Source organism: Danio rerio, chromosome 6 (assembly GCF_049306965.1).
Source record: "Danio rerio strain Tuebingen ecotype United States chromosome 6, GRCz12tu, whole genome shotgun sequence".
NCBI lineage: Eukaryota > Metazoa > Chordata > Actinopteri > Cypriniformes > Danionidae > Danio > Danio rerio.
The window spans coordinates 5,361,566-5,385,000 of NC_133181.1; the positions used below are offsets into that span (position 1 = coordinate 5,361,566).

General features: G+C 36.4%; 1 long non-coding RNA gene across 13 annotated transcripts in view; it reads right to left on the minus strand.

Annotated features, from left to right (window-relative positions):
• Window positions 1–23,435, minus strand: part of LOC137495912 (uncharacterized) — a 453,250-nt gene that overhangs the window by 223,021 nt on the left and 206,794 nt on the right. For 12 of the 13 annotated variants that reach the window (XR_012407548.1, XR_012407549.1, XR_012407545.1 and 9 more), the window contains one exon: window positions 14,617–14,790. This is a non-coding gene — a long non-coding RNA (uncharacterized lncRNA). Of the gene's footprint in view, window positions 1–5,877; window positions 8,057–14,616; window positions 14,791–23,435 lie in introns of those variants that run through there. The other variant, XR_012407555.1, reaches the window with a different exon arrangement.

The window sequence follows — 23,435 nt, forward strand, 5'->3', positions numbered from 1 at the left end:
GATCCAGGAAGTGTATAGATGACACATTGCAAATGTATGCAAGATGATAATCTTCACCATGTGATGTACTTTACTTCAGGTTGTGAGTTCAACAAAAGCCATATAAATGTGTATCATAAACTGCATCCAGTGAGCTTTAGGGTTCAGTAGTCGTGCATGAGAAAGCACAGGGACTCGTCACATGAGTGTGTAAAGTCACAGAGAGCTGAGTGTTAGAGAGAGAGAATGTGTCTGGAGGCGACTGTCTGTGTTTGGGAAGCTGTGATTCGCGCATTACAGAACAGAAGTTTCTTCAGAGCACGGCAGAATTCCCTCTGAGACTGATTAACCCGGGCCTGTCATACTGTGAGGGGGGCTGACGGGGCCTCGCCGGGCCCTGAGTCTCCTCCACACAATGAAGGGCCACCGGCGATCAACACCACCACTGAAGGGACCCCAAACACCAGGATGAAGACCACAGTTTTATGGTCACGTTCTAGAGAAGCCACCCTGAGTGACATTTAATCCAAATTATATTTCTCTGACACAAGTGCATGTTAGCAATTATGAGTCATCTTTATTAACACTCATTTGACCCTTTTCCGGGTTTTTCAGCAGCAGTTGGGTAAACTTGGTGCGCAGGAAATGGGAGAGTACATTTTTTTAAATTCCTATTTGCTCAATTAATATAAAGTAAACGCCCCAATAATGGTGTCAAGACATCCAGAACAAGGGAAAAAACTTGTGTGAGACTGATACCGGCAGCCAGAAGAGAGAACCAGTGATATTTGATGATGATGATGAGGATGATAATTTACTGCAAGTAGCTTAGTCTTATGGTACATAGTTAACAATTAACATGAACCTTATTTCGTTTATTTAATGTGACATTTATTTTTTAATTTTTAGAATAGAATATGTAGAATTGCGTATGTTTGTGGTGCACGTTTAATAACATTATAATTTACTGAATATGTATTTTTTCTTATGTGGCAGGAATTATTAGGCCTTCAATAATTTTTTGAACATTAATTATAATGCGTTTTTTATTCTTTTGATTTGTTTTAGATATATTAAAGTAATGAGGTTAAAGTTAATATGACCTAAAAGTTTAATATATGACAAAACTCTTTTGCATAAAACCATCTGACAGTCAATTTGATTTATTGACTATTTTATAAACATTTGACCTCTTTTATAAGATTTGTCATTATATTTCAAATACTTTGTATCTCAGAATTATGACAATAATGTTTACATAATAATTCATGATTGATAATACAGATTTAGCAAATTTATTGACCTTTTATTCCGATACATTTTACATAGTATCTCAGAATTTAACTTCAGTGTCATGGCTATGACTTTTTAATAATCGTAATTTTGATTTACTAAAGTATGTTTTTCATTTTATTTGGTGGAAATGGTCTTCCATAATTTTCAACATTAATACTTGAGCGGTAAATCATTATTTTAACATAATTTTGGTCATTTAAAGTATTATAATATGTAACAAAATTACTATTTTTTACTTCATGTTAAAATAAAAGCAGTCCTGGTGAACTTAGGGAGACAACTAAATAAAGCAATACACTAAAAAATCTTATCTTCTTTTTGTCTTATTATTTTTGATAACTTTTAGAGTCATCTCATCTTACATCAATCAAACTGACTAAAATATTGGTACCACTTTATTTTGATGGTCCAATTGAGTACTAGACTGTCTGTTTAATATCTGTTGATACTGCTGCTAAACAGACAGAAACTTAGCAAGTACATGTCAACTTACACTAACCCCAACCCCAACCAAATAATAAATAACCACAACCTAACAGTCTACTTATAATCTAATTAGTTGGCATGTAGAATCAATGTAACCTAAATTCAACAAACGGACAATCAAAATAAAGTGTGAGCAAAATATTAAGTTTAACTATGTATAACTAAAAAACTTTAGTTGGAACACGATTAATTGATTAATATTAGTTAAAGTAAAATAAAAACATTAGCTTTCCTTGCTTTTTGCTTATAATTTTTTAAAGTGTAGGGCAAATCTCTGAAAATCAGCAGAAAGCATTTAAATACAGGAAAAAACACATTAATTTCTTGGGCAAATGTATGAAACAGCCACAGAACCCACAAGGACAGTGTGACCTGCATGGAAACCCAAGCTTTTCCAATGTCCGAAAAAAACCCAACAACATTTGGACCCAAAAATAGCCCTGTGTGTCAGCAGAACCCAAGAATCCTCGCTGGAGGGCCGAGTCCATGATCCACTCCAGCAGCACTGAGACCGAGACCTACCAGAAACACCATCAAATACCACAAACAGCACTCAGAAAACACCCTGAGAGCTGTTGCGAAGAGACGGCCGGTAAAAGCGAGATGAAAAGAAAAAACCCTGTGGTGTCTTTAAGCCTGAAACCCGCACACAGAGACACACAGCGTCCCTCAAGTCCAACTCACACGAGTAGAGAAAGACAATGTTACACCGATGGATCTTCATTAGAAATGATCAGGTCCATCAGCGGCGTTTAAAATCAACTCACCGGACCAAATCCCACCCCCATTGACTTTAATTATTGATGTGATGATATCGCTGATTTTGGGCTTCTAGAGGCTCCCCAGCGAGTGCTTGTGAGACGGCTAGATTTGTCTGCTTATGGGTCAGAATGTGCTTGCGCTCTCCAGGGAAGTGTCCTCAGCATTTACTGCATCCACAGATCTGTGTCTGAGAGTTTATGTGCGCATTCATTCTGCTTTTGCAACGTCCACCTTATTTTTAACACAAAAGTGGGCGTGGCCATTGCATCAAAATTCACAGTTTTTATCTTGCTAGCGCACCTTGCTATACTTTAGGTGAACAATTAGTCTGTGCCAGGCAACACCCTTTAGAGGCTCTGATTGGTCAGCTAACCTAATATGCTGTGATTCGCGGATCGGCTTCATGTCACCAAGGCTGATTTTTACTTCTGTGTCAAGCGCATGCGTATGCTCTGGCGCAGCCATACCATTAGCTCTTGAAACTGTGCATGTAACAGATCAATTTTAACAAATAAAAATACTTACAGGTGGTGGCTCACAATCCACAGCTTTTTCTATTATGGTTGGAGCTTCTCCATCTTTGAGGAGTTTTTAGCTGAATCCAGCACTGAACTAGATGAGATTTTTGAAGCTCTTCTTTGTCAAATGCTAGAGCTATATATTATTTTTATGATTCTCTGGAACATAATTAAAATGAAATTGTAAGCACTTCTGTCTTTGTGTCGTGTCCTTTAGAAGCCCAAATATAAAAACAGAAGAAGCTCTGTGGAAATAGCAACGTTTGAACGACATTTTAGCTTTCTCTTCTATAACATTGCAGCACTGCAGCGCCTTTGGTCACACCCCTTTTCTACACATGGTGAATGTGCATAATCTGAAACGTTTATGACTCCATAACCTAGATGTATATTGTTGTAGTCCCCAAATTTGTTCGCTGTAGGCTTTGCTAAGCTACCTCTGTAAAAGCCAATGTCTCCCTTTGCATTGAACTTTGAGCATCTTACATTCAGACATGTTGTTTATGTGCACACAGCTACATTACACATCAACTAAAGTTTAAAAAATGATATCATAATGGACCATCAATTTAAGTTTGCACATGCACATCTGCAAGATGTATTGTAAAGATCATTTGGTCTGGAAAACATCTGCTGTCTCCAAACGTTCATAAACCCCTTTAAGTGAACTTTCTAAATGTTTATTTATTGTCAGAAAATAGACATCTAATAGATGCTTTGCAGATGAGCAAACAAACAAATATAAAGGGGAAAACATACTTTAGTAAATCAAAATTACGTTTATTAAAAATTCATAACCATGACACTGAAGTTAAATTCTGAGATACTATGTAAGTAATAAATACTTCTTCCAGATGTCAACATGAGCGATGTATGTGTGCTGTACTGTACGTCCTGCAAAATAAGATGGATAATACACAGGTTTTTACATTTCAGAAAATCTTTGGTTCAATCTTTAAAAATTTGCCTTTCTTGGTTATTCTGTTGAACGCAAACAAAGATATTTTGAAAAATGTTAGAAACCTGTAACCATTAAGGTCCATTGAAAACAAATACTATGGAAGCCAGTGGATACGGGTTTCCAACAGTACAACAAGAACTCAAACATGTCTGTGACAAATGAAGGACGGGCAAATGATGACTGACTTTAAGTTTTGGGTGAACTATCCCTTTAAAGGGAGTCATGGGTGTTTTAAATCAAACCAGGACACCGAAAACAAAATTTGTTGTGGACGAGCAACATGAAATGTGCTTTTAAGCAACCCTAAAATACTATACTTTAGCACGGTCAATAATATAGATGTGAGACTGTAAACTTGCTTTAAAATGCACCTCCTACTAGGCTTACTCAATGCTGAGAGAGGAATAACAGTGTACAAAGACTGTCGCTGTGTCTGAAAGAGCCTGCAATGCTCTTGTGAGGAGTAATGCTGCCCTCTGCTGTTCTCAATCTGTCTTCTGTTATTGTCTCGGGTCTCACATGAATATATTTCTGAAAAATAAAGACTAAAAAATAGCAAAATTCAAACCACCAATGATAGATATAGAGCACAGAAGATATATAAGGTAATAATTACACAACACAGAATCTCACTAGTGTTAACATTGCGTAGGCTCCCCTATTTTTATTCGTATTTATTATTTAGTGAATTTATTTTTCGGTAGATGTGTTTTCCAGTGATATTTGCCTCCCCCTGGTGGTCGCACATTGAGTCTACACTGTATAAAGTAAAGGTGTTTCAAATACCCTGTTGAGTACTCAAGAAACTGCAAAATGCTTTTTAAGTGCTTTAAAGCTCTTTTTCTCAAAAAATAAATAAATAAATAAATAAATAAAATAAAAAAATATATATAATTAATAAAAGAATAAATATAAATAAATAAAGGAGTTGAATGAGAAACCACTGACAGTCTTTGTAGCACTTGCAGGACCCTTCTGCAGTAATCAGAATACCTTTTTTAAATACTGAGGTTCCGGAGTCACTTTTTCCTCACACTGAGACCTCGGGTCACTTTAAAAGTTATTAGAAGAACTCAAATTCCAAAAAAAAAAAAAAAAGAGTTACTGTAAAATCTGTAAACTTAAAAAATGGTTCCTGGTCATTCCTTCAGGAATCCTTGAAGTTCCTCAGAGAACAGCCCTTTTTGATAGGGTCTCTAGAGGCCCTAAAGAGGTTTCCACTGGGTGGCAATGTGAAGAACCCCAAAAGGTGCCTCCAGGAACCTTTCATTTTTACAGTGTAAAGAGTACGGCAGATTATTGACCACACTATTGCCATTTTGAGACAATCATTGCAGAAAATATCAGTTTTTCCTTATCTCAACTTCAGCTCTGTGTTTAAACAAATCTCTTTTATACTATCAAAAATTTATATATATATTTATATATATATATATATATATATATATATATATATATATATATATATATATATATATATATATTTATATATATATATATATATATATATATATATATATATATATATATATATATATATATATATATATATATATATATATATATATATATATATATATATATATATATATATAAATATGGGGAGAGCAGGGCACAAAGTAACACTTTTTGTTTTTGGCCAAATAATGAACAAAGTAATGGGGTTAGACAAATAGTTTTTTACCAGCAACACACAAGCCTCTCCTACAAATGAGCACTGGTTGTATGATGGCCAGACCTGTCGTTTCTGTGCAGTATTGCCAAAAGTGCCTGGAGTAAAAATTTTAATATTTACCCCACCCTCTGGGCAATTTATAACAGAGGGTTAGTTGTAACACATGCTTAAAAGGCAGATTTCACACAATTAATTTAAATTCAGTTTTCTTTAATTAGAATATTTCCTCAGAAGCGTTTTTATTTTTATTTTACAAAGCGCAGTATCTTTATGTATGTTTTTATCTATTGGATAAACACATTTACATTTATTATTACTACTGTGGAATGAACCGCCAACTATTCCGACAAACAGTTGAAGTCAGAATTATTAAACCCCCTGAATTATTAGACCCCCTGTTTATTTTCTTTTCCCCAATTTCTGTTTAATAGAGAGTAGATTTTTTCAACACATTTCTAAACATAATAGTTTTAATAACTCATCTCTAATAACTGATTTATTTTATTTTTGCCATGATGACAGTAAATAATATTTGAATACGTATTTTTCAAGACACTAATATTCAGCTTAAAGTGACATTTAAAGGCTTTACTAGGTTAATTATGTTTATTAGGCAGGTTAGGGTAATTAGCCAACTTATTGTATAATGATGGTTTGTTCTGTAGACTATCAGGAAAAAAAATATTGCTTAAAGGGGCTAATAATTTTGACCTTAAAATGGTGTTTAAAAAATTAAAAACTGCTTTTATTCTACCCAAAATAAAACAAGTTAGACTTATTATCAGATATTATCAGAGATACTGTGAAAATTTCCTTGCTCTGTTAAACATCATTTGGGAAATATTTAAAAAAGAAGAAAAAATTCAAAGGAGGGCTAATAATTCTGACCAAATGTACATGTGAATTTGTGTTTTTAAAACTTCATGCAGTCTAAGAAACCTGGGAATGGGAAGAAACAAAAGGAGAGTGCTAATGTGTTGTGTTGATGGGATACATGCAGTGTGTGAGAACTGAATATTGACAGCTGATCAATGTTCAATAATCTGCCTGCCGGAAAGCTGGTGAACTGCATCTGATCCCTGACTGCTGCCACTGCTAATGGGCACAACGAGAGACTAAAACCCCATGAGAACAAATGTCAGAACTGCTTGAAGAAAGATGAATCAAGTACTAAATAAAAAGACAATAAAATAAAAACTAACAAAAAAGGAACAAAAGAAAGAATAAATGAATGAATGAATGAATGAATAAATGAATGAATTAATAAATGAATAAATGAATGAATGAATGAATGAATGAATGAACAAACGAACACTGCGCATGTGTTTGGACTGTGGGAGAAACCAAAGCACCCGGAGGAGACCCACGCCAACATGGAGAGAACATGCAAACTCCACGCCAAAATACCATCTGACCCAGCCAGGACTTTAACCATTGACCTTCTTGCTGTGAAGCGACAGTGCTAACCACTGAGCCCTGAATTTAAACAGATTAAATTTATTAATGTTCAACTTTATTTGTTTGTTTAGATTCAGCTCATATTCGCAACCAGCCAAAAATGTAGTACATACATAGATTTTTTTTTCAGTGCATTAGTAGTAGTATTTACAAATAATATTGAAACAAAAAGAGTCACAGTAGTTGGTTGAGAAATGTGACCTCTAGTTGACAGTCCTGATAAACCCTCAGAGAGGAGCATCATGAACCCTGTGTGGAGACTGACTGGATCTCCTCATTAAAGCTCTTTCTTGTTTGTCATAAACTGACTGCTCTAATCCTCCTTTAGGCTTAAATCCTGTCACAGAGCTAAAGGGCTTTATCTCCACTCGTGCCTTATGAAGTAGAAGCTTCCTCTTGCACAGCACTCAATACTTTGCCATTAGTGGGACAATCCTGTGGGACGAGACCTTTGGCTCCCATTAGAGAAGTCAATAGAGCTAATACTGCACCTGTATGCAAAGCCTGAGGGTAGAGATGGATATCTCTCTGCATCTTTGGATGAAATGTATGTTAAGTATAATGCTAAAAATGTTTTATTGTAATTTTAATAGATAAAAAACATGTAAATTATATATATATCGCCTTACAGCAAGAAGGTCGCTGTTTCGAGCCTCGGCTGGGTTAGTTGCCTTTTCTGTGTGGAGTTTGCATATTCTTCCTGCATTCACGTGGGTTTCCTGCGAGTGCTCCGGTTTCTCCCACAGTCCAATGACATGTGGTATAGGAGAACTGGGTAGGCGAAATTGTCCGTATGATTGTGTATGGATATTTTCCAGAGATGGGTTGCAGCTGGAAGGGCATCTGCTGCGTAAAAACATGTGCTGAATAAGTTGGCTGTTCATTCCGCTGTGGCGACCCCGGCTTAATAAAGGGACTAAGCTGAAAAGAAAATGAATGAATGAATATATATATATAATTTAAGTTTTTTATTTATTAAAAATGTCTACAATGAGTAAATTGTAAGTAGAGATGGTAGTACACTTACTGTTATGAATGTGGAACCTAATTTGTTGTTTATTTTTTGATTTTTTACATTTTATACATTGTAAATAAAATAAAACTAAATAAAATAAACAAAAATAAAAAAATTATATTATCAAAAATATTTATTTTATTTTATTTTATTTTATTTTATTTTATTTTATTTTATTTGCAGATGATTTGGAAATTTAGCTGTGCAATTATTTTCCAGAATATCTAATTCAATCAACATGGGCTAATTAAATTGCCAAAAAAATCATTTTAATTCAATAATTCATTCTATATTCTTAATTTGATGTTTTCTTTCCTTTTATTGTTCTAATAAAAACATTAGTGCAGTAGTGCTTTTTATGTTTAAACAATAGTGCTATGTTGTAACACTGGCATTATGTACAGTTATTACAATTAATACAATTAATACAATTATATTATATTATATTATATTATATTATATTATATTATATTATATTATATTATATTATATTATATTATATTATATTATATTATATTAAAATAGGACAATTCCAGTTTATTTTCTCTAGTGTATCCTTTCAAATATGTCCCTGTTTTTCTCTTTTTGTTTTGGCTGTGATGGCAGCTCAGTGTTCAGGTCACAGGCTCAGACAACAGGTGGATGACTATGATAAAACACATCCTGAGAGACTTGAATGAACAGAGCATGAATGAAACAAGAGCAGAGAACAACTGAGCAGAGGAGAGCAGAAACAGAGATTCAGTGTGTGTGTGTGTGTGTGTGTGCGTGTGTGTGTGTGTGTGTGTATCGCGGCTATGCAGGAGCTGTGGTGATTCAGGCCTGTGGTGCTGATAAGAGCGTAGTATTGTGTGTGAGGGGCCGAGGGGCTGCACTGATCACGCCAGGACACGCTTCAGTGATAAGACCACCACGCTCACACTGACCAACACTACAGCCAAAGCAAACTCTTTACTTCAGTTCACTGACCGAGCGCTCACAACACAACCCTGACTGGAAATGCTGGAAGATGCAAAACATACACAACTGAATTCATCTGCATACCGATGATGCTCTAATGGGCTTTCAAAGTATTGTCTGTGTACAAAATATAATTATGAACAAACTGTTGACATGAAACACGCACATATTAGTAATCTTCTGTAAACTTCCTGACAAAAGTCTTGTCGTCGATTCCAGTTGTAAGAGCAACAAATAATTACTTGACTTCTAGTTGATAATTTGGAAAAGTGGCAGAAGGTAGATTGTTTCTAATGAATCATCATCACAAATACAGAAGAATCAGTATTCTTCCCTCACCTGGGGATCTCCTCATACACCACCATTGCATAGCATTCACCTGGATGACGGCAGCCATATTGCGTCAGGTTGAGCACCCCCGGCTGACCTCACTATTACCACTTCCGGCAGCAACCTAGCTTTCCCATGTGGTCTCTCATCCTGTTACTGACCAGGCACAGCCCTGTTTAGCTTCAGTGGGTGACCATATGAGAGTTGCAGAGAGCTAGCTGCTGGCAAACATGTAAGCTAATACATGTTAGCAATGCTTTAAAACATATAGCAACATGCTGAAACATGCAAGTGATATGGTAAACATGCAAGTAACATGCGAAAACCCGGAATACTATAACAAATGTCTACCTTGCAAATCACACATCACATCAAATGCCACTAGCAACTACACAGCAATCCATGTGAAACTTCAAACTTTTGATACTAAAACTGATTCAAACATAAAACCTTCAACCTTCAGGCTTTTTTTCTTCAAGTAAACACTAAAGTTTGTCTTGGAAATGGTTTTATGTATTGTTTTAGTTTAAATAGAGAACTTAAGTTCTAGCATTTAGTGTGTTTTGATCAACTTAATGCATTTTTTTTTACTTGATACAGTTGAAACCAGAAGTTTACATACACTCTAAAAATTGTTTTAAAAGAAAAAAAAAAGTCTGATGGTAAATCATACTAAACATTTACCTTTTTCTAAGTCTGTTAAGATTACCTAAATGATTTACATTTGCTAAATGCCAGAATAATGAGAGAATTTTTTTTGAGAATTTTTTATTAATTTTCTAGACAGCCAAAAGTTTACACACATTTCCTTGGTATTTTTTTTTTTATCTGTGCTTGTAAACTGTATAACTTTGATCAATTGTTTTGGTTCTCCTTCCACAAGCTTCTCACAATAGTTTGACAGAATTTTGGCCCATTCCTCCTGACAGAATTGGTGTCATTGAGTCAGATTTGTTGGCTGTCCTGCTTGCAAAAGCTTTTTCAACTCTCCCCACAAATTTTCTATAGGATTGAGGTCAGGGCTTTGTGATGCCCACTCCAAAACATTCACTCTGTTGTCCTTAAAGCACATTTTAAAGCACATTTGAACTGATTTGGCAGTATGCTTAGGTCATGGTCAGTTTGAAAGACCCATTTGTGGCCAACTTTTCATTTCCTGGCTGATGTCTTGAGATCTTGCTTCAGCATTTCTACATAATGTTCATTTTTCATGATGCCATCTACGCTGTTAAGTGGGCCAGTCTCTCCTGCAGCAAAACAGCTCCACAACATGATTTTGCCGCCCCCATACTTCACAGTTGGGATGGTGTTCCTAGGCTTGTAAGCTTTCCCGTTTGTCCTCCAAATGTAACACTGGTCATTATGGCCAAACAGTTCAATCTTAGTTCCATCAGAGCACAGGACATGTCTCCAAAAATTATTATTTTTCCCAGTGTAATTTAGCAAATTGTAATCTGGCTTTGTTGTTGATTCTGGCTTGTTGATTTTCCCATGTTGTCACACAAGGAAGCAGTGTGTTTGAGGTTTTCCTTAAATACTATTCTACAGTTGTGCCTTCAATTAACTCAAATGTTGTCAATTAGCCAATCAGAAACTTCCGAAACCCTGACACCATCATCTGAGCTTTTTCAGAGGCATAAAACTCTTATGTAAACTTGACTTTCAAGAAAAGTTATAACAATTTCTTCAAAAATATCTCTCTCATTATTCTGCTATTAAGCATAACAGAAACACATTTGATAATCCTAACTTACATAAAAGAGAAAAAGTTTAGTCACCTTAACATCTGACTTTTTTTTTTTAAATGGTTATGTGCTTTTTTATTCAGGGTATGTAAACTTCTGTATTCAACTGTATAGGCCTATTAAGTGAGACTAAAATGTCCAAATACTTTGGGGTCACCTTATCCTCTGACACCAAAGCAGAGGAAATATGTTGCCCTGCCCAGCTCAGGCCGTAACTTAGAAAATAACAGAATTAAAAAGGTGACTTTAGGAGGGATTTTAGGAACTTTGAAAAGGTGAAGGAAGGTTAATTGAGTTACAAATCTCTTCTTGTTCTCACCTGGCCTTTACCGAGGACAGACTCAAGGTGAGCTTGGGTTCTTCTTGTGTGCTCAGCGCTTTAAGTGACTTTGTTTTGGTCATTTTTTTTCCGCCTTTTTCCCCTGAGCTGGCAGGATTGTGACGAAGACCCCCTTTCGGCGCGCCAGCCGTTTAAAGAGTGTTTACTCGCCACCATATGGCAGATGGTGCAACTTGCCCCACTCCTTAACATCAACAGTCAGTGATTAGCATGTTTGGGCTACCTGAAGAGAAGGACAGTGTGTGTATGTGTGTGTGTGTGGTAATATTAATCATAGTGTGCATCTGTGCGACCAGCGGAGGCATGGCGGGATGCCATACTGCTGCCCTCGTTTTCTGCTCGGGCGGCTGCGTAATGACTCGCCCTTTACCTCCGCACCCTGTGCAATGATCACAGATAATCACAGGCCATCCGACGAGACAGAAAAACATGCTGAAAACCCTGAAATAATGACACGGAAAGGCACAAATAAAGTACGGACAGGTTGTTCCTTTACTGTTAGGTTACGTCATGTTTCTTCAGAAGGATAATGTGTCCTCTTTGAGTCAAAGGACACTGTTGGTTTAAACTGCAGGACAGAACTGAAGGATATTTGGCTTCAGTTGTGATCAGATAGTCAATATATCTCAAAATGATCAATATAGACAGTTACCAACCTACATCACACATGACTTAACACGGTTGCCAAGTTGCAAAAAAAAAAAAAAGACAAAAAAGCAATAGTAAAGATGTTGAGTTGTGCGGTAGGATGCCAAATTCAAATAACTTTTACCGTACACCACACTGATTTAATGCTAACTGCAGACGTCTTTGGCTAAAAGGGAGCTGAATGAAGAGACAACCTAATTAGAAATGCTCGACCCTGCAGTCAGGGCCGGAGTGGGACTCCTTTTTAGCTTTGGAGTTTCAAGCCTTAGACTGGCCCACCTCAGTCGATGACTGACTATATTAAAATAACGTCAATTCCAATTCAGTTTCAAATGACAATAACACGTCTTTTTTAAGGACACAGCTGCTTTAGAACTTCAAATGTTTTTCATAAATATGAGAACATTAATTCTTTATAGATATCCAGTGCTTTGTAACGGTCGTCACACACACACAAAAATATGTACACCTACATAAGGTTCGAACTCGGATCAGCGGTGTCTTAACGCAACGTGCTAACCACTAGACTGCGATAGCTTATTAAGCACTGCAATGTTATCCATTGCTATTGATGTCTACTCTTTTTTTAACCCTACTCTTTTCTCCCCTTTTTAGATTTCTGATCAAGTTATGTCAGATTTATTAATGCAGTGAATCATTTGATTTTCATTGAGCAGGTGTAATATTCATTTATAATAATTAATATTCACTAAGGTGCCACTGTTTGGGGTGGAATGGGGTCAACATTGATCAACATTAACCTGTAGGCTGCATTTTGCTCACGGGGCTGCGAGAAAATAAATAAAAAGAGCGGAGCTGTGGGAAAATAATAAATAAAAAGAGTGAGGTTTTAGTCAAATAAACAAATAAATGAAAAAAGTGCGACTGCTGAGAGTGAGAGCAGCTAGGGACACCGGCCCTCACAGCCAAAAAAACGGACCGGCCCACCGGGAATTCTCCCGGTTCTCCCGATTAGCCAATCCGGGCCTGCCTGCCGTTCTCATATTATATCAGGTAAGTTCACGATATGCTGAATCATACACATTACTGGTTTTTGATTGCAGCAATGATTTCAGCAAAAACAGTTACATATAGTGAATTAAACTGCGGACACTGAATGCTAATAATGAAATGTGAAAATGTAAGTTATTAAGGTAAAGTTGTTTTAATATTTACACATTCATTCAGTGCCAACCTGTGACACACTTCCTATATTGTTTACCAAGGCACTTTGAATATTCGGTCTGAAATAACCTGCAAAGTGAATTGAAAACAACATTAACACTTTTTTTTTGACTGTGAACAATGTTGTACTTTGATAGTCACTGGCTGCTAATATGACTTCGCTATTCCAAGTTTGCAAATAATACTTTTATGAAATTATATTATTAAGGAGAAAGTCCGAATGTGCGGATATAAAACCAACTTTTTCACTTTGAGTATGTTCACATATCCTGCCGAACAGTAGTTCGCTGTCAGAATGCAGTCATTTTGCTTGTTGTTGATTAATTACCAAGGCCTTAACGTTAGCTCCGTCTACTTTCCTTCTCTTTGGCTAGGCAGAACCTCAGTTTTTAGCTCTACATAGTGTTAAATCTGGTCATCATGGAGCATTATTTCTTGCACATGACCTCACAGAACAACATTGTTGGCATCCAAAGACTTGTAGACCTTTAACTTGTCTCTTGTAAAACACTTGGAGCTTCAGTGAGATTGTAAATTTGGGGCTGGATGCTTGGTCATTTAATCATGTTCAATATCCATCGCAAATGGACCTGTTAAACGAACGCCGCTCACTTTAATGTTAATTTTGCTGAATCACTGTGCTTTTCACTGGATGATAAGCTGTTATAATTTGCTGAAAGTATTTTGTAAATAATTTATATTTATATATATGATGTGTAATCAATATATCTTATTTCTAAGACAAAAACAAACTCTGTACAGCATCGAATGTCATTCCCTCGCAGTAAATGCTAGAGCTCCCAGTTTCTGTCACCTCCCTGCACGGTCACAATTCATGAGGTTTATTACCGCCCTATTACCAAATTGGTGAAGTTTGTTTCTCGCCACTGTCATCACTGGCTTGCATGGTTTAGGCCTTGTAGAGGTGTTCATCGATGGATTTAATCTTCAGTGTTTGACTCTTAGCAGTGAAAATGAACACACACTGAACTGAGCTAAACTGAACTGATCTTCAACTCTGAAAACTAGACTTAAACAGTTTCAGTTTACTTTAATCTTCAATGTTAAGCTGCTTTAACACAATCTACACTGTAAAAGTGCTAAAAAATAAAGCTAAATTGAATTGAAAGATATTAACGGAAGTTAATTTCGAGAGGTTAATTTGCCCATGATTGACATAGTTGAACCCATATTAGCTGTCGTTTGATTCACCAATCAGACTATTCCTAACTTAGTATAAATAACCAAAGCATCTTACCTTAGTCATCTTCATCTTGAAGAATCCCCTCTTCCACCCCATCTCCACCTCTTTTTCCTCTATAGGGCAGCACGGCGGTCCAGTGGCTAACACTGTTGCCTCACATCAAGAATGACTCCGGTTTGGGTCTTTATTCAGCCAGTTCACATTTCTGTTCAGAGTTCAGATTTCCTCCTATACAGTCCAAAACATGAGACATAAGTAAACTGACTAAACCAAATCAGCACCATGGACGAATTTCACCAGCAGCATACTTTCATAATCCTTAAGCAGTGGGGAGGGTGAGTTCTCAAGATCTACCTGAGCTCAAACTCCCCTCTCGCCCTGCAAATGGAATGGAAGCCCTGGGCTCGAGGATCTTATGAGCTTAGGGCTCTCTTCCTAGACAGAATGCCAAACAAGCTTTATTACCAAACGTCAGCTAAGTGTGTACTCTTGAACTGTACTGAACTTGTACTCTTCATTAGTAGTTATAAAGTATGATCTTATTCTACATCCTTAATCCTATCAAAAACCCAAACTCAACAACAACCTTACAACTATTAATAAACAGCTAATTAGTATTAGTTTATTACAGTTTTTCTCATTTGGTTTGGCTCATTTCTTGAAACAGGAATTACATTCTCAACACTATAAGATTGTTTTGTAAAACCGTCTTACAGTCTTACCGTCTTACACTCGATGTTCACTCGTGTCTCAAAATTAAATTTCCTTCTCATTTAAACAATCAGTGCCCCCAAAATCCTTTGTCACTTTGGCATTGCGTAAGCACTGCAAGTCAAAATGTTTAGTTGTTTTGTGACTATCGCAGAGGACCACTGAAATATCCTTCATGTCCACCTTTCAGTCTTAGCCCAGTTTTTGAAAACGGTTACTCTACTGTTTTTATGTCTTTTGACAGAATGCAAATTGTGTATAAAACTAAATAAAATAAATTCATCATAAGCTTGGAGGACTGCATCCATACAGCTCTGCAATGACTCAAATCACTTATTAATATAAGGGTGCTTTCACACCTCTGAATCGATTCAGTTGTTCCGAAACAGAGATTACAATTGTTACATTGTTGCTCTTTGCTCTTGGAACGGTTCGCTTTCACATTGCAAAGCTTCTAATCGGACCTAAAGAGCTAAAACAAGTCACGTGCGAGTAAACTCTCCTCACATTGGTCAGAGTGTCAGGGTTTATTTTGCAGAGTCCCGCTAAGCTGTCAGGAGAGGTGGTGGTTTAATGGTGATTGACAGGGTGTGCGCGCGATGTGTCTGAGGAGAGATGCGGTGGGGAGGGGTTAGAAGAGTGCGCGATGTAGCCTATTTGAGGACCGGGATGGAGACGCAAGATTACCGGGAGATCATCACTCGTTTGCGATCAATCGGAGACTCGCGAAACTTCCCGCCATTATCATAATTCTTTCTTCATATAGCCATATGCCTATTACATATCCATAAAACACTGTGATATAACCGCGCTCGGATCGCTTTCTCACTGTAATTGAACCGCTCCAGGGTTCGTTTCAATCGAGCCGAGACCACCTCATTCAAGCGATCTCAGAGCGATTACTTTGGCGCGGAACAGAGTGCGATTGCCCTGTTCACATATGCCAAACCGCGCTAACTGGGCAATCGAGACATGTTCCAAAACAAAAGTGTAGGTGTGAAAGCAATCTAAGTCATCTGGAATGGCAAAGAAAGCGTTCTTGCAGGACTCCCAGAGATCATCAAGATTCTTTGGATTCACATTCAACGCCTCCTCCTTCATCTTAACCCAGGCATGCTCAATAATGTTCATATTAATAATGTTCGTTTTTTTAAGGTGTCAAGATGGCGGCGTGCAGATGGAGCGTGCAAACAGTGCTAATTTTCACTGCGTTTTATAGTTTGCTTTATCCAGCAAATGAGCCCAGTTTGTTTTATCCAGCTAAGGAGCCCAGTTTGGGGCATTTTACTTTTTTAATTCAGGACAGAGATATGACGGAGAGACATTTCGGCATGGGAACGAATATTGTTTACGAGTCGTTTCTATCCCATCCGTGGGCAGTTCCGTGTACGAAGAAAAATGGGAGTAAAAGAAAACAACGAAGAAGCGATGGATCAATTATAATTATATGCTTACTTTTGTCTGGTGATGTTCATCCATGCCCTGGCCCGGCAGCAGGAGGATGTCAGAAGCCAGGAGATATTATAGTAAAGTCACGCTTTGATGTACGGCGTGCGGGCGGCGAAGAGTGTCGGAGACCAGCGATTTCAGAGGAATGGAGTTTTATTGCAGAAAACTGGGATAGTTTGTCATCTGCGCACGATGAAGCGAGAGATGTGCGAACTGCTCAGGGAATGCCGGCTGGTGTCGTCTACCATGAGGACCGTTTCCTTCGACCCGTATGTATGGAGCCTGCGAGTAAACAGGTGGTTTCGTCTTTGAACTTGGATTCTCCGGTAAGCGCATATCATCAAAATGTTATTCATGATGCGGACTTCAAGAGATCATCTAAAGGTCTACGTATTGCTCATTTAAACGTAAGGAGTCTTCTACCAAAGATTTCCGAGCTAAGACTGTTGTGTTCGGATCTACGGTTGTCGGTATTTGGGTGTAGTGAAACTTGGTTGGACGGTTCAGTGTTGGACTCAGAAATTGAAATTGCGAATTATAGTTTGATAAGAAGAGACCGAAATCGTAATGGTGGTGGCGTATGTGTTTATATAAGATCGGATTTGTCTTTTAATGTTAGAAATGAGATGAATAATGCATCCATTGAAGCTGTGTGGGTGAACGTTTTATTACCAAAGAGTAAACCTATTTTAATTGGAAACTTGTATCGGCCACCAGATCAAAGTAATTTTTATGAATTGTTGGACGAAAGTTTAAATGATTTTGTGAAAACCCATGGATCGGAAATTATAATATGTGGGGATTTAAATACTGATATGTTAAATGTGGACGCTGTGTTATATAAGGCTTTTAAACATTTTTCAGATTTTTTTGGATTGAAGCAAATTATTAAGGTTCCAACTAGAATTACTCCCAAATCGCAGTCTATTATAGATTTGATTCTTACATCTGATTCAGATAAGATAAGTTGTAGTGGTGTTATTGAGTGTAGTATGAGTGATCATTTTTTAGTATATTTATGTAGAAAAGTGCAAAAGGTGAAGCTTATGGGTCATAATACTGTTTTAGTGAGGTCAATGAAGAATTATAGTCCTAATTTATTTTGTGATATATTGGATAAAGTTGATTGGTCCGGGGTATGGGGATCCAAGGATGTGGAGGCAGCATGGGATTGTTTTAAGGATCTGTTCAGTAATGCTTTGAATAAAATAGCACCATATAAAAAGATAAGAGTTAAACAAAGATCAGACCCTTGGATTACAGATGAAATTTTACAACTGTTAAAGATAAGAGATGAGAGTTTTGCCAAGTTTAGGAAGGATAGTGATTGTAGCAGTTATGAGTTTTATAAATTAAAGAGAAATGAGGTTAGGAACAAAATAAGAGAAGCAAAAAGGGTTTTTTTTAAGGATAAGATCAATGAAAATAAATTTGATCCAAAAAAACTTTGGGGTGTACTGAGAAATTTAGGTTATTCAAATGCTAAAAGTAGGAAATCATCTAAAATTAATTTAAAGGTAGAAGACAAATTAATAGTTCATCCGAAGGATATTGCCGAATCTTTTAATCAGTATTTTATATTGTTAGCAAAAAAATTATGTGGTCAGCTTCCAGGGCAACCTGATATTTACAATGAAGATAGAGTGTTTTCTTTTTATAGACAACAGGACATTTTGCCGGATTCTTTTAGTCTGAGACCTGTTACAGAAAGTGAAGTTTTAAAAATTATTAGTGAGTTAAAATTAAATAAGGCTCCTGGAGTTGATAATATTCCTGCTAGATTTTTTAAAGACTCTGTTAAAGTGATTGCCCCCTTGGTGTCACATATTTTAAATTTATCTATTGAACAAGGGAAAATACCATGTGATTTTAAAAGTGCTAGAGTTATACCATTATATAAAAAAGGAAGTACGTTAGATATGATTAACTATAGACCTGTATCAATCTTGGGGGTTATGTCTAAAATTCTGGAAAAAATTGTACACGAACAGATAGTCAACTACATTACTAAAAAACATATTTTGTATGAGTTACAGTCAGGTTTTAGAGCATTGCATTCCACCGAGACATGTATATTACATATGACAGACAAAATACGGAGAGCTGTAGATGGTGGCAACTATTGTGGAATGGTGCTGCTGGACCTTCAGAAGGCTTTTGACACTGTGGACCATCAAATTTTACTATATAAATTAAAGGCAATTGGATTTGATAAAGTGTCTTTAAAGTGGGTTCAGTCATATCTGCATGATAGAAACCAGAGAGTCGATATAAAGGGTATATTATCTGCTCCCTTATCAATCAACTGTGGAGTACCTCAAGGAAGTATTTTAGGTCCATTATTTTTTCTTTTATATATTAATGATTTAAAAATAGCGTGTTCAGAGGAGCTCTATCTTTATGCTGATGATGCCGCAATTTTAGTATCTCATCATGACAAAAGGGCCCTGGAAGAAATTATGAGTTCACAGTTAAAAAGTGTTTACAACTGGTTTTTAGACAACAAACTTTCTTTACACATGGGTAAAACAGAGGCTATTTTATTTGCTTCAAGAGTGAAATTAAAAAAAGATGATAATTTGGTAGTTAAGATTAATGATTGGAAAATTCAGTCAAAAAATGTGATAAACTATTTGGGTTGCTTAATAGATAATAAATTATCAGGAGATGCTATGGCAAAAAAAGTTATTACGAAGATTTGTGGAAAAATTAGGTTTTTAGCAAGGCAATCTGATCTTTTGGATGTTCATTCTTTACAACTGTTGGCAGGAGCTTTAATTCAACCCCATTTTGATTATGCTACGTCATTTTGGTACAGTAGCTGCTCACAAAATTTGAAGGAGAAATTGCAAAAGGCACAAAATAAATTAGTACGAATAATTTTAAAAATGCATCCTAGAGCACATTTGCACAAAGAGTCTTTTAATAAATTAGGTATGTTAACTGTTAGTAATAGAGTGTGTTTTTTAAAACTGGGAATGGTACGTAAAATGTTTAATAATGTGGTTCCTAGCTATTTGATGAACTATTTTCAAATGGTGAGGCAACAGCATTCATACAGTACTAGGAGTTGGGATTTTAATATTTGTTTATTTAAATTTAGAAGTTTAGTGGGGAAAAATATGTTTTTATATACAAGTGCAATCATGTGGAACAAACTACCAAAAGCAATCAAGGAAATAAAAGATTTAAGGTTGTTCAAAAAAGCTATTAAAAGATGGTTGTTTGATGAGGATAATTAGTTTTGCATGGTGGATGAGGATCTTTTAAATTATGTTACTTGAGTGTGAATTAGGTTGGCGGCTGGAGGGACATTGTGCTGGATAGGTTGGCTGTTTGTACCGCTGTGGCGACTGTTTGTTTTATTCTTCATTAGTATTATGAAGCCATACATTGTTTTAATTTAACAGAGGACCACAATGGAAATAAGCCCAGGGCTTTATTGTGTTTTTATCCTCGACAGTTTTTTTTAACAAAGTGTATGGAATACTTTTTGTACAGTTTGTCTAAAATCTGTCAAATAAAATTCAATTCAATTCAATTCAATCTGTTCACTGGGCTGGCCAATCCTGGAGCACCTAGAGGCTATGAGAAGTATAAGATGGAACGCTATCCTGCTGAAAAATTCGGCCTCTCCTGTGGTTAGTAATGTAATGGGCATTTTCTCACTTCTCAAACAGCCAATTTATCAAATTTATATCCTGTTATTTAAGAACAAATATATTTTTTTTGTGTGCTTGAAATATAAACTGCATGTTTGTTTATTTTCTAACAAATTGTTTATTTAATTAGAGCAGCCGTTTTCAGGTTGACCATTAATTAATGCTTCTCTCTACTTGAAGTGTGAAAAGTTTCTAGAAAGATAATGTGCTGTGCATGTTAAAAGAGCTTCATTAAGGGTGAAATATTTAATCAGTATGTGGCATGTTAAACGCCAGTTAGTCACACACACATACACACGCACACACACGCATTCTATCATTAAGATGCTTGAAAAATGAAAAGACATCAAATAAGACAATAGAGTGCTAATTACTTGCTCAGGATAGCTTATAATTATTGCTGATTGTCTTAGAACGGCAATTAGGAGGACAACTCTAGCATAACAACCAAATACAGTCGCCATCTCTTTCCGTTAGTCTTTCTCTGGTTTATGTCTATGAAAATGAATGGAAGTGAATGGATCAAGGATGATTAGGAGGAAAGATGAAGATTAAAAAGAAAAATCAGAACTGAGTGGCATATAATGCTGGAAAAGGCTGAAAATTAAAAAAGTTAAATAAATTGCAGATCCAATATTTAGTTTTTAAAAATAAAAGCAACCACTCAAGAAAGTAGATTACAAAAAAATTGCCAAATACTTTTATTCGCATGGATGCGATGCTAATTGACATTAAAATGCAATGCTAAGTTTTTACCACAATGGAGAATATGATAAAGTAATAAATTTTCAAGTTTTTTGATGAGTTTTCAAGTGAGCTTTGGTGGTTAAAAGGTTTAACTGAAAAAAAAAACTGTCATTTAAATGACACAAAAAATTCTGAAATAATTTTTAAACTATCTTTTCATCAACAAAATACTTAAAAATAACCAGGAAACTTTTTTTGACCACCAAATCCTCAAATCCTTAGCATTTATCAAAATCATGTGACATAAAGACAAGTGCAATGATGCTCAGGAATAAATTACACTTCAATATAAAGACCCACTCCCAATTTTTTTTTTGTACCCGTACCCGTACCCCTTCCCCTTTCCCTTCCCCTTGGCCCTTATAACCGAGGCTGAAGGGGAAGGGGTTTAAAATTTACCCCTAAGAATTGGGAAAGCACTACATCACCAGCACACGTCATCATATGTCCTCGCGATCTCCTGCTTCATGTGAGATCAGACTATCGCTGTAGTTATTCTAGTTATGTTTTTTTTTTTTGGTAGTTATTTTCAGGAAATCACAGAAGGGATTTATTCTATTATCATAACAATCTAATGTGGCAATAAGATCGTAACTCTACTGTGTATTTACACAGTGGCCATATTCATCAATGTAAACACACCAAAAACAACATTAACATTATAGCGGACACTGTAAAAAGCTCATTGACAGCCACTAGACATTACTGACAGGGTATTTGAGTGTAAGAATGCTGTGGGACTGCTGTACAGGAGTTAGAGATTATAGATCGTGAAATTTTGCGTTTTTTTTAGCATTTTTTTTAAAAGCATGACTGTAAAACAAGAATGCGGTTATGAATATATTAAAACATTTGTTTGTTTGTCGTAAAAATTCGTAATAATGCGAAAAAAAAATACTAATTTGTGGATCTCCTTACTTTCGGGTTCAGCAATACTGCCGTTGTGGCTGGTGTATTCTGGGAAATTTTCTTACCCCTTGGTTTCAAGTGTGGTCCTGAAAAATCTTCGTTCTAATGGTTATTCACCCCTTCCCCTTAGCCCTATGACTTCAAGCTAAAGAGAACTGGGACACCCCTACCCCTTGGCGTGCATGCGCAAAATGAAAGGTAGGGGTAAGGGGAAGTGCTAAGGGGTAGAATTGGGATTGGGTCATAGTCAAATAGAAAACAGTTGAAATTGTAATTCATTCATTCATATTCCTGGAGCTTAATCCCTATTTCAGAGGTCGTCACAGCAAAATGAACCGTCAACTTATCCAGCATATGTTTTACGCAGTTGTTGCCCTTCCAGCCACAACCCAGTCCTAGGAAAAAACCCATTCACTCTCACATTCACACACACTCTTTACACTACAGACAACTTAGTTAATCCAATTCGTCTGTAGCGCATGTCTTTGGACTGAAGGAGAAATCAGAGCACCCAGAGGAAACCCAAGCCAACACGGAGAGAACATGCAAACTCCACACAGCTGAGACTTGAACCAGCAACCTTCTTGCTGTGAGGCAACAGTGCCAACCACTGAGCCACCGTGTTGCTGTGCCAACCAATTTGGTTGCTCAGTTTTGTAAAGGAGGTGATATTACAAGATGTAAAATCAAGTTCAAGTGTTCCCAAAACGTGTCTATGAAGTATCAGCTTATAAGAATTCATGGATCTGTCATTATATCATGTTGTGATCACAACAACAACAATTAAACACTTTTGTGTGTGTCTCTTTAAATGCAAATGAGCTGCTGCTCCCTGCCTCCTTTCCAGAGCCTTTACAGCTTGTACCTCAGATACTCCAGAAACAGCAAACCTCAGCATATATTTTAAAGCCTTGTATAAGGCAAAAGCACACACACACACACACACACACACACACACACAAAACAGTTTACTTGTAGTTGATTATGTCTGTGAGTGTAAACGTTTTTTTTTTTACAAATATAAAAGTTCATCTATACTGTATTCGCATATTAGATCTGTGCAATGGTCTCCCTTGGACATGAAGACAAAAAACTACTAACATAACAACTCAAACCAAGCCCTGTTTCCAATTTTAATTTGAGGGAATTGTGATATACCAATGCTATCTCATGGCAATATGGAACTTTTTGATTTAGTGGCTAATTTGTATGAATTTGTACAATCTAATTCATGCAATTTTGTACAATTTGCTTATCCCCCAACGATGGTTGGGTTCAGGGGTGGGGTTTAGACTCATGCCTCCTTTTAAAAATCATACATTTTCGTATGACTGAACATGGTTCAGTAGGAATTTGGACGGATTAGACACTAAAACGATAAATAGTTCAAGAGTT